Raw genomic sequence first — 12409 nt, 5'->3', positions numbered from 1 at the left:
AATGTTACTGGTTTAGTGATTTTTTTTCTCTGTGTTAACCAACTGTTCCAACAAACTGCTTGAAATGTGTTACTCTTTCAGTGTTGTGTAGGGAAAAACAATGTGAAATCTTTCAGCACCTACTCTGCTGGAGGAGTGAATCATCCCCTTAATCATAAACACCAGGATGTTCATTGAGACAGTAAGGAAATAAAAGAGCTTAAGAGGAGAAAATAAGAAAAAAAATCTCCTTAAAACTGTTTACTTGATCGAACTAGAAATGGCAAAATAAATCAACTCATATTTTAAAAGGAAAATATACCCGAGTCCTTCTATCTAAGGCTCCGAACTTAGAAAAACTGGGCAAAAGGAATGTACATCAATAGGTCCAGTGTTTGAGATAGTTAAATATGTGAGCAACTAGAAAGGCAAAAGGACAAATGAGATGTCAAGCTTTTGGCTCCAGTTTTTATAGCCCATTTATGTGTTTCCTGATTTTGATTCCTATGTAGCCTCCAATCATAGCTTATCTCAGACATAGCCTTTAGTAAAATGACATACTTGGAGTTGCTTAAATATATTATCTCTTCTCACTGCTTTCAGGCTCTTGGTACAGTCACTGTACTTGTTGCATTATTAAACCTGATGGACATTTTTTATTCCTCTCATTACTTGATCTCTCAATACTATTTGACACTGTTGTTGACATGGTTGTACAATACATGCCTTCCTTCTTGAAACACTCCTCTTCCCCAGCTTCTGTGCCTCACTACTCTTTCATTTTCCCTCCTACTCTGGCTTCTCTCTCTTGGCATCCTACCTCAACCAACCAACTTTGATCAGATCTTTAAACGTTGGAATTCCTCAAGGCCAAATCCTGGGTCTTCTTTTCTTCTCACCCTATACTGTACCCCCCAGATGAATCTATGACTCCAATTATCATGAATTCTCTCAAATTTATAGCTTTCCGCCAGATCTCTCAACTAAGCCCTAATGCCTCAATCAGTCAGACTGCCATAACAAATGCCATAGACTGTGTGGCTTAAACAATAGACATTTATTTCTCATGGTTTTGGAGGCTGGAAAGTCTAAGATCAAGGTGCCCACAGATCTGGTGTCTGATGTGGGTCTGCTTCCTGGCTTATAGATGGATGTCTTTCTACTGTATCCTTGCATGGCAGGAGAGAGGGAGGAAGCAGGTGCTCTTGTATCTTCTTATAAGGTGGCTAATACTATCATGAAGGCTCCAACTTCATACCTAATTTCTTCTGAAAGGCCTCACCTCCAAATAACATTGCACTGAGGATTAGGTTTCAACATAAGAATGTGGGGGGTGGGTGCACACAAATATTCAGTCCATATCACCTAGTATATCCAGTTGCCTCCTCAAAATCTCCACTGTGATGTCTGTCATGCACTTTTTTTTTTTTTTTGGTTGTACTGAGCAATACTTTATTAAGAACTTTGTTTTGTTTCCTAGTAGTTACATTTTTTTAAATTGAAGTACCATTGATTTACAATGTTGTGTTAATTTCTGCTATACAGCAAAGTGATTCAGTTATACATATATACATTCTTTTTCAATACAGTTTATCACAGAATACTGAGTATAGTTCCCTGTGCTATACAGTAGGACCTTGTTGTTTATCCATCCTATATATAATATTTTGCATCTGCTAATCCCAGACTCCCAATCCGTCCCTCCCCGCTGACCCCTTGGCAACCACACATCTGTTCTCTAGGTCTGTGAGTCTGTTTCTGTTTCATATATGTTTGTTTGAGTCATATTTTAGATTGTACATATACGTGATATCATGTGGTATTTGTCTTTCTGAAACTTAGTATGATAACCTCTAGGTCCATCCATGTTGCTGCAAATGTCATTATTTCATTCTTTTTAATGGCTGTGGAGTAGTCCATTGTATGTGTGTACCATATCTTCTTTTTTGTCAGGCACTTTCAACATAACTTTATGAGCCTAAACTCCCTAGTTGGAATTCAGGGAAGATCAGGGCTTAAATAAGTCTCAACTCTTCTTTACTTTCGTCACCACCCACGTGTTCATACCTAATGTACATACCTAATCCATGTGTAGCAGATTGGCAGATGTTGGGGGAGAGAATGGTTTCAGAGTCAGCCAGGCTCACAGGAATCTTGAAAAAGAGATCTGATACTTTATCCCCTTTGGTCTGGACAAGAGCTGGGGGCTTTCTTCAGAGAACCTTGCAGTAAGGATCAAAAGGTGATGGGTATAAAACATGATGAGAACTCACTCGAATGCAGAGATCTTGGGAGGAGAGACAAAAATGGCTTATAGGGGTGTAAGCGTACACCTCTCTGTTCCCCAGAAGAACCAAGGAGGACCTGAAAGGAGTGTGAAGTCCTTGAGACCTCACAAGGTGTGGGAGCAGGAGGTCTTCATCTGAGGAGGCTGGCAAACAGATAGGATTTTACACAGCCAACAAGAGTTGATGACCTGCTTGATGCAATGGCACCTACCCACCGGAGAGGTAATAATCACCATCTCCAGGTCTAACCCCAGTATTCCAACAAAGGTTCTGTCTCTGAAGGAATCCAGAGATTAGAGACAGGGAGGAAAAAAAAAAATCAACATGAAGCACATGGTTGAACTAGAGTCGCTGGGAGAAATTTAAAATGAACCGTTAGAGATGAATATTCAGGAAAAGTACAAAACAATTTTCAGGAACTAAAAAAAAAATAGGATTTTTGAACTCAAATAATACAGTCCTTGACAATGAAGATGATGACTACTAGACCTGAATTTGTAGCCTGAAAAAATACAGAAGATAGAAATATTGACAGAAAAGGTAAGAGATTTGGAAGCTAGATCCCGAGACCTAAATGTATAAATTAAAAGAATGTCAGAAGCAGAAAGAGAAAGAAGCACTTTAAAATTTTAGTAAATAACTTGACATGTTAAGCTATCTGTATATTTTGCTCTATATTTTAATTAAGTTAATATTATATTAAGATTATACTGATATAGGAAAAGAAACATAAATCTGAGGAAGAGTGAGAAGCCCCAAATGGCTGGAAGACAGTGAGGGAATGGTGTGAAAAGATGGAGTTGTAGAGGCAGTGTAGTTTGGGGTCACTTAGGACTTCATGGGTTATTATATAGACTTCCACTCAGAGTGATGAGGCAGCCACTGGAGGATTTTAAGAAGGGGGATGATGTAGTCTAACTGATGTTTTAACAGGCTCACTCTTGGTGCTTGGCTGAGAATAAACTGTGGGGAGACAAGGGCAGAAGCAAGGAAACTAGGGAGAAGGCTATTGAAATAATTCAGGAAAGAGACAAAAGGCGACCGTCATCATTCAGGCTTGAATAACTATTTGGAGTTGGCAAAAATCTAGTCAGATGCTGAAGGGAGAATTGGAAGGGTAATCTGATTGATTGGATATGGGATGGGAGTTAAAGACAAATATTCAAAGGACTCCAAGTTCTTTCCCCAGAAGAGACTATGGGAAGAACAAGTTGGTGGAAAAATCAGGGGCTAACTTATGGATTATTCATTTTTAGGTGTCTAGTAGAATTTTCCAGTGCTGCCAGAACACCAACCCTGGGTTTTCATGGGCCCAGAATCTGCCACAGTCTCTCCTATCTTCCTTTTATGTCTTCCCACCACCTACCCCTCTAGTTCAGGTATTCTTCCTCTATCGGAGGAAGGCAGGGAAGACAAAACCTATTCTCTCCCTTGCTCCTCCAATACATTCTGTCTCTCCTCACAAATTTCCCACTTATCTCCCCACAAATCATCCAAGATCTCCTAAGAACTTAAATCTCTGGGGAGAAAAATCCACAAAGACATTCAGGTACTTTGGCTAGTGTCTCACAGCTTACTTCTCTGGAGGAAATGAAGTATATCACTCAGAATATTCTCTAGACACATTAATAGTACTTAGCATGCATTAAGGGTATACTCTATTCCAGCCCTGTGAGTTATTTTATTTAATTATCTCTGTAAATCCTTGATTGAATTCTGGTAGTGGCACTTACTACTGCTCTGTGAGTTTTGGAAATTTTCCTGTTTGTTAATACTCAGCTTCCTGGATTGTTCAGTAGATGGAATATTTATCTTCTTAGCACTGGCATGAGAATGATATGTGAGCTGGGTCTAAAGCACCTAGCAGAGAACCTGGCACTTAGTAGATGCTCCTCAAATGTTAATTCTCTAGCTTATTTCTCTCAAAGTTTATGTTTCTTAAATGAAGTATTACATAGATATAGATAACACTTTTAATTAGTAGAGAGGTGATTATAGAAAATGAATTGTCAACATCCTTATTAGTTCAGAATAGTTTGAGAAACAAAAGATGGACAACATTAGAAAAGGTCATGTGATAAGTGACAGTTCAATGCAATAGTCCAGAGAAGGTGGCAGTCAGGCTTAGACAGACAAAATGGGTAGGACTGAGGTATGTGAACAGATCATGAAGGACTTTTGGACATCGGGCATTGAGTGAACCAAGATGTGGGGAGAGAATTGTGGATGATTTCTTGGGGAACAATGGATAGATAATTTGACTCGAGTGGTGTTTTCAAAGAAGGGAGCAGTGGCACTTGAGGTTTGGAAATAGTAAGAGGGACCAGATAATTAGCATCTAATTTTGGATGAAAAGTTTGGGACTTTCCTTAGTGGGAAATAGAGTAGTTATCAAAGGCTCTTGAAGCAAAGATTAATAATCATTTATAGAACACATATGTATGAAATAATTATCATGCTCAAAACTCTGCATTAATCATGAAAGTTTAATTTGGCTCTGATATTTCAGTTTGCTTGGATGGAGAAAAGAATGGAAACAGGGATCCCAGTCAGGAAACGAATACAAGAGGTGAGGTTTGAGATGCTTAGGGCTGGGCTAGGATGCTGACAATGGCCTAAAAAGGGAAGAGTAGCTGTTAGAGGCACCAAAGAGCAAGAAGTGCCAGCGCCTGGGCGGTGAACGGATGTGGGGGGAGAGAAAGGGGAAGAGGATTGTGGGAGGTTATTTCAAGGTGTTCAGTTTGAGTGATCGAGAGGATCATGATGCCATGGAAAGAAAAAGGGAAGTTAGAAGGAAATGTTGGCTTGGAGAGGGAGATAATGGACTCTTTTTGAGGTAATAGCTGTTTGTTATAGATGATAATTCGGAATAGAAAGAAAGAGTTCTTTTTCTATCCCTACACTGGATGCTTTCAATCAGATAGGAAAGAATGGTTTATAAATTAACAAGGAAAACAACGTTTATATTATTTGGTTTGCTTATAAGTTAAAATCAGGATTTGTATTACTACCTAAATTCATGAATTTTTTTAAAAAATTATTTATTTATTTATTTAATTTTGGCTGCGTTGCATCTTCCTTCCTGTGCGTGGGCTTTCTCTTGTTGCGGCAAGCAGGGGCTACTCTTCGTTGAGGTGCGCGGGCTTCTCATTGCGGTGGCTTCTCTTGTTGCGGAGCATGGGCTCTAGGCGTGTGGACTTCACTACTTGTGGCACGCGGGCTCAGCAGTTGTGGCTCATGGGCTCTAGAGCGCAGGCTCAGTAGTTGTGGTGCACGGGCTTAGTTGCTCCACCGCATGTGGGATCTTCCCGGACCAGGGCTCGAACCCGTGTCCCCTGCATCGGCAGGCAGATTCTTAACCACTGCACCACCAGGGAAGCCCCTAAATTTATGATTTTAAAACAATACATTTATTTTCAAAGCACATTTCACCACCTCCTAAATTTTAGCTAATCATACTAATCCCAGATGATGGTTTGTAGGGTCTAAGAAATGCCACTGCAATATTGATCATCCTTCCTGCCCACCATCACCTCCATATTTCAGATCTGCCCAGGCGGTATATACTTGGTTAAACATGCAGACATTTAATGAAACAATAAAAATCTCTGGAAAGGCAGTCTGAGGATCATGTGGGACCTGGAGAGAACCTTAGTGATTATCAAGTGTTGGTCCATACCAGTGGCTTTGTGTTTTTGTTTCCTAAGTTCATGTTTTTGTTTTGGGTCTAGATGGGCTTCAAAGATAAAATTTCCTTCTAAGCAGATCCTATTTGACTGATTACAGCTTACCCTCCTGTGAGTTTTTCCCTCCTCATTCATTGCCTCTGTCTGTTCTTCTCTGCCAGACTGCAGGGTTTTTATTAGCCCACAGTCCCCCGACTGCAATTCCCCCTCTACACATGCCTGGTGAACTGTTCAGTTATTACTGTTCCAGTAGAGAAACAGCCTTGTCTGAGACGATTGTGCCTCTTTCAAAGGGAGAGAGGAAAAATAAGATAAAGGGAATAAAAATTTTTACCCCTTTCAGAGGCATTTTAACAGCTTTTTAATAGTCTCTTCTTGATGTATGTGTAGCATTCAATTTTGTCCTTACTTACATTTAGAGAAGGAGGAAAACACTTCCTGTTTGTGAAAAAACCACAAAGAGCAAAATATATTTGCATCCTGTTATCTGGCCTCTTTAGCTTCTCCAAGAAGACGGGGTATAAATAACTCAATAATTTTGGTACTGGGAGTGTATTGAGTTTAATATAAGTGGCAACAGGTGGAAACATGCTGTAGCAATTGAACTGGGTATAACCATGCCCCTTAAATTTCTAATGAAAATTCCATATGCATATGTGATCACTTTAAATGTGGTGGAATTTTTGAATGTCTCTGAGACAGCTTGAGAGAAGAGATAGGTTACGTGTGTTATGATTTTTTTAAAAAGATAACATTTAGTATTCATTTGATTTGGAATGAAGATGGAGAAAATACTGTGTTTCAGCTTCACGGTCATATTATTTAGAAATGCCATACAACGTGGATCTAAAATCTTTACCAAAATGATTATTTCACTTTTTCACGTTGGTTACCTCAGGCTGAAGAGCTTTTTTGTTGGATTCTGCCTTCCCCCTTTTCCTGGGATTCCAGGGCCAAATGTAAAAAAAAAAAAACCTAAGTTCCAAATTAGGATATAAAAGGGAAAAAATGCAGATAGGTTTCTGGCACCAGCTGCCTCAGAAATTCAGGCCAGGGAGTGCTTTGCATTTTGTTCAGAATATTTGGAAGTGGACCTAAATTTCAGAGATGCCTACCTCTGGGAACCAAAGCACCAGGCAAAGGAATCTGCCAATAGTTGGGAAAGATTCTGCTTGGAGCCAACAGTGCTTCTCCTGTGGAATGGTGCAGGGTTGCTCAGAGTTGCCCACACACATTGCCATCTCCCACGCACACCACTGCAAACTCTTCTGAGACCTGAACAGAATCAAAACTGGGCAGGGCCCTTTTTCTTTGGCAGAGCTGAAAACACATGATGAGGTGCTTTCTGCCTTTTGGAAGCAGCAGGGCTTGGTGATTTACAGCTGATCTAAGATTTGGAACAGGCTCATCTTTTAAATGGAGGACATAAACTGTGTGTCCTGTCTGTAACTGGGAGGGCTGATGGCTGAGGATAAGGGCCTAAGACAGCAGGCAAGAAGAGTGCTATCTTGGTTGGTTGGTGTGGATGGAATTGGCACTGGGACCCGGAGAGAAATTCGTCTTCCAGTGCCTTGGTTTCCCGGTGCATAATGTCCCTGGTTTCTCTGAAACATGCCTGGGTATAAAGCATGGCTTAAATGTCACCTCCATTCGTTGTTTAGTTTTGCTTCCCGTTTGCTCTTTTCCCCTGCATCCTAGTCTGGCTTTAGGGGTTTATTTTCAGGAGGAAAACAATGAACCACATGAAACAAAAGGATGGGGAAAGGTGTGGTGCTAAATTTCGAACCCACTCAACCTTGTGAGTTTGGAGTTTTCAAACAACCTCCTGCCTCTTGAGATTTCAGTTTGTTTATTCTTGGTAAAATGCAGCTTACTGTTTTTAAGAAAAACAGCTTATAAAAATGCTTGAAAAGTCTTCTTGGACATCAAAACACCCTTCCCAAACAATATTGTGATGATTTATCATGTAAATGAGTCAAAACAATGTGAGCGACATTTCCTATAAAGTATGTGTGGGTTTTAAAAACTAAGGGGCTAGTGCTTGGCTAAACATACTTGGGTTATAGAAGTTCAAAAGCATCAGAAAATCAGCTTGAGATGTTTGCTGAGTCTAAAATGAGGCCAATCCAACCACTCTCAGCTGAAATGCAAGCAATTTATTAGTAAAAGAGCTCATGGATGTGATTACTCTTCAATCTCTGAGCTGTGACTCTTGTAGCCAAAGTAATCTCCAGGAAGTGATTGTAATATTGCTCTCAAGTAAGCTTGGGACCAGAGCTCCCAGCCTATCTATGAAGGTGGATCAGTGACTCAGGACCGGGCACCTCAGCCTCTAGCCTCACTCGTTCTCAGGCTCAAGGGCTCATCTCTGGTGACGTGATATTCCCATCACTGCTATTTGGAAGTGTGTTGTTTTTGTCAGATGGGAAGAACTTATTTGTCAGCTCTCAGACCCCTAATTCAAATCTCTAAGTCTACTTCTAGACACAGAAGGTGAGAAAGCTAATATCCTACTGGGATGGAGTGTTCCTCAGATGTGTAATTTCACCCATTCAGGATTCTGCATATCCATGGATGTATTGGGAAGTACCCCAAATCCATGTTATCTCCAAGAACATCTCCTATAAAGCACCCATATTGACAACTGCAGAGGTCAATAGATTTAGGTTCTGAACCAATCCACAGATTTTATTAAGTATCTCCTACAGATAAGTTATTATAATAGGTGAAATTCTTAATAAAACATGAAGGAGAGAGTCTTTTGACCTTAAAGAACCTTGAATCTAGCTGAGGGAATTCTGTGACAGTAACAATCTGAGGCTCTGTGTGATAGAACCTCATGGAGAATATCCAGGAAAATCTAGATTTTTCAGATAGGAGAGAAATTCCTCTTTTGAGGATAATTGTAATCCTTTTGGAATATATGGCATTGAAAATAGGAAGGAGGGTTAGAGTTTATAGACATAAATGTGGGAGGAGATGGAAGCATTTATGTGGAATAGATAATTGTAGTCAAAGTCCTAAAGAAATGAGGCACATGGCAAGTTAGTGAAAAGGTCTAGAAAAGCTGGACTGAAAGGTCAGTACAATGATTTCTGTGTTCCTCTGAATAATGTATGATGCCGGAGGAAAGGAGTTATATGATTTAATTTGTCTGGGAAGTTTGTGTCAAAAATGCTAACATCCAAAACATTGCAGGATTTTGGGGGAACATTTAACAGGCTTCTCTCCAAGAGAAGGCATAAAAATACAATCCATTGGGGCTTCCCTGGTGGCGCAGTGGTTAAGAGTCCGCCTGCCGATGCAGGGGACACAGGTTCGTGCCCCGGTCTGGGAAGATCCCACATGCCGTGGAGAGGCTGGGTCCGTGAGTCACGGCCATTGGGCCTGCGCGTCCGGAGCCTGTGCTCCGCAACGGGAGAGGCCACAACAGTGAGAGGCCCGCGTACCGCAAAAAAAAAAAAAAAAAAACAAACAATCCATTGGACAGAAATATGTAGTGAAAAGACAGTATTACTAGATTGGCAGATTAGAAAAATCCAGTAGCTGTAGGAGTTATTGTAAAGACTTAATGAGCTTTAATATGTAATTTGCCATTATTTGTTCTTAAGCATAGTGCCTGTGCCTAGCACATATGCAATAAATGTTTGTTTCTGTTATAATAGTCATGTTACTTGGACAAGGAGTTTGACAAAGACTTTCATGATATCTTTGTAGACAAAGTGAAAACACATCATTTGAGTGATCTGAACAATTAAGGGGCATTGTAATGAGTTGAATGGCCAGGCTTGGAGAGCACTCACAACACATGTTGTGAACCCAAAGGGGAGCCTTTAATCTTCTGCCAAAGGCTTCACTCATCATCTTTAACCTGGTCAACATATTAATTGATGACAACGTATAAAGTGTGTTAATCAAATTTGCAGATCATAGGAAGTTGGGAAAGTGAGTTATATTGGTTCACAGGATCTTAATACAATAGTCTCAACAGACTGAATACTGTTGAAAAAAAATATATAGAAAGGAAAAATATTCAGTCTTATGTTTGAACCTCAAAATCAACCCACATAGAAAACAGCAGAGAGGGACTTTGCCAGGAATAAATTAGAAAAAGACTTAAGGATTTATAGAAGACTATAGGCTAAATATGTGAAAACAGGAAAAGGTGGTTTATGGAAAGTATAATGTGATTTCAGATTGTACCAACAGATACTTGGTATCTAGATTAAGGGAGGGGAAAGTCCTATTTGATCTGCACAGGTCATACCACACATTGTAACATTTAATATAGTGCTTGAGAGAGATGAAGACTAACTAGAGCTAACTGAAGGTCTATGACCCAAAAGGGGAGTAGACTTTAATAAAATGACCCACCCACAAATAATAGGTGCATTGGGAATTTTTCATCTAGTGAAGAGTAGTTTCAAGAGAGGGTAAGGCAACTGTATTCAAATATTTGGTAGTCTTTCATTTGAAAGAGAACTTAGACTTGGTTTCTATAACACCATATGGGAGAATTAGGGCCAATAGTTCTATCAAATTCTTGTCATCAATGTGTATTGAATGCCAATTCTGTTTCAGGTATCATGCGAAGCATGGAAGCAAACACAAATAAGAGGGGCTCTTGCCCTAAAAGAACTCACAACCCATTGGATGACAGAAGCACAGGCAACTATGCATAACACAGCACGATGTCTGGGACCCTGGTCCAGCAGTGCAATTAACTTTGCCAGACAGTGATTTTTTTTGACCAGTATTATACAGCACATAATTTAAACACTAACATCATTTTTAAAAATTCATAAAAATATATTTTTTAAAGTCCAGCATTTTGTACCTCTTGTCCTGCAGTTTTCCTTTCCCCGGAGGCAACCACTGTCACCTCTTTTAACTGATTATTGTATTATTTATCTCCATGTCTTAAGTGGCATGGTTGTACCGTTACTTCTTGATTTTTCAGTTGTAGGCTTTATCTGTTGACATTCCCTTATGCAAGATGAGGGTTTAGCTCTCTCCTTCCACCATACATGGGCACCCTTACAACCTCCATCCCCTCAGTATAATTATGTTGTGTTTTGGTTAAAGCCAAAATTCTGTTATCAAGGCTATGAAAACTATTAATAGCTGTGTCGTGTAAAATGTGGTTACTCTTCTTTTCCTGCAACATTTTTTATTTTCCCTAGAATTCATATTTCTCTCATTGTTAAATTTAATTCATTTTATATGTATTTATCACTAATTCAACCCCAAACACTTCATCATTTGTCTAAACCTTTTCTTAAGACATTCAGGGTCATTTGATTGCCATTCATGTTCATCTTCCAGAATTTCTCCCAAAGCCTTCTCAGTTACTCAACCTGGCCTGGTTGCTCTATGCCTGGGGCTCCATCCTGCAGATTCTCTTTGCCTTTCTCCTCTGTTGGGACTCTTCATGGCCAGCATCCCATGTCTTCTCTTAGATAACAATCTTTTCTGGATAAGCACATGCTCTAGTAATTTTCCATGTGCAAGAAATTGAGAGATAAGCTTTTGAGACATGGAAGATTTGATAACATCTTTATTTTACCCTCATATTTGATTGTTTATCAGGGTCTATTCATCTATATTGGAAATCATTTTCCTTTAGAATTTCGAAGACATTGCTTTATTGCCTTTTACCTTTCAGGGTTCCTGAGAAGTCCAAAGTTATTGTGATTCCTGATTCTTTGCATATAATTTTTTTTTTTTTTGTCTTTGGAAACTTTCAGGATTTTCTCTTTGTTGAAATTTCACAATCTTGTGCCTTCAGATGGGTGTATTTTTGTTTATCTCACTGGGAAATTTGTAGGCTGTTTCAATCTTTTCCTTCCATTTGGGGAACTTTTCTTGAGTAATTTTCTTGATATTTTCCTCCTCTCCATTTCTCTATTCTTTCTGGAACTCCTCCTTTTTGGATTTTGGAGAACTTGTACGGGTCCTATTATGTTCATATTTTTCTCTTTTATTCACAACTTCTTTATTTTATTTTTTTAAATCTATGATTCTTATTACATAGTTGCATTTATATTTTATCTCCTTGATTATGTTAATGAAAACTTGTAGATATTGAAATTTTCTTCTCTCTGCAAACCATTGTCTCAGCGAAGTTGCTTTGTGTGTTGGGATGAGGGAGTATATTCCATACTGGAGGCTTTTCTCAAAGGTCTAGTCATTTTTAGATTTAGGAGTAGGGCACTCACAAGCTGATTTGCTACTTTGAGTGTATGAATGGGGACTGTTAACTATCAGTTTCACTGTAGAGTGATTTGGCTGAACTATTTTAATAGAGAATCGCCACTGTCAATATCTTTATATCCTTCTTTTTGGCAAAGAAATATTTCCCATGGAAGATTTGTCCAATGTCCCGCCTGGCAGTCAGTGTCTGGGAGCCAAGTGGACACAGAGAACACAGGGTGTTAGTTTTCAGTGTGCTGGGGA

Source organism: Pseudorca crassidens, chromosome 2, assembly GCF_039906515.1.
Source record: "Pseudorca crassidens isolate mPseCra1 chromosome 2, mPseCra1.hap1, whole genome shotgun sequence".
In the NCBI taxonomy this organism is placed as follows: Eukaryota; Metazoa; Chordata; class Mammalia; order Artiodactyla; family Delphinidae; genus Pseudorca; species Pseudorca crassidens.
This window is presented reverse-complemented; position numbering follows the sequence as displayed.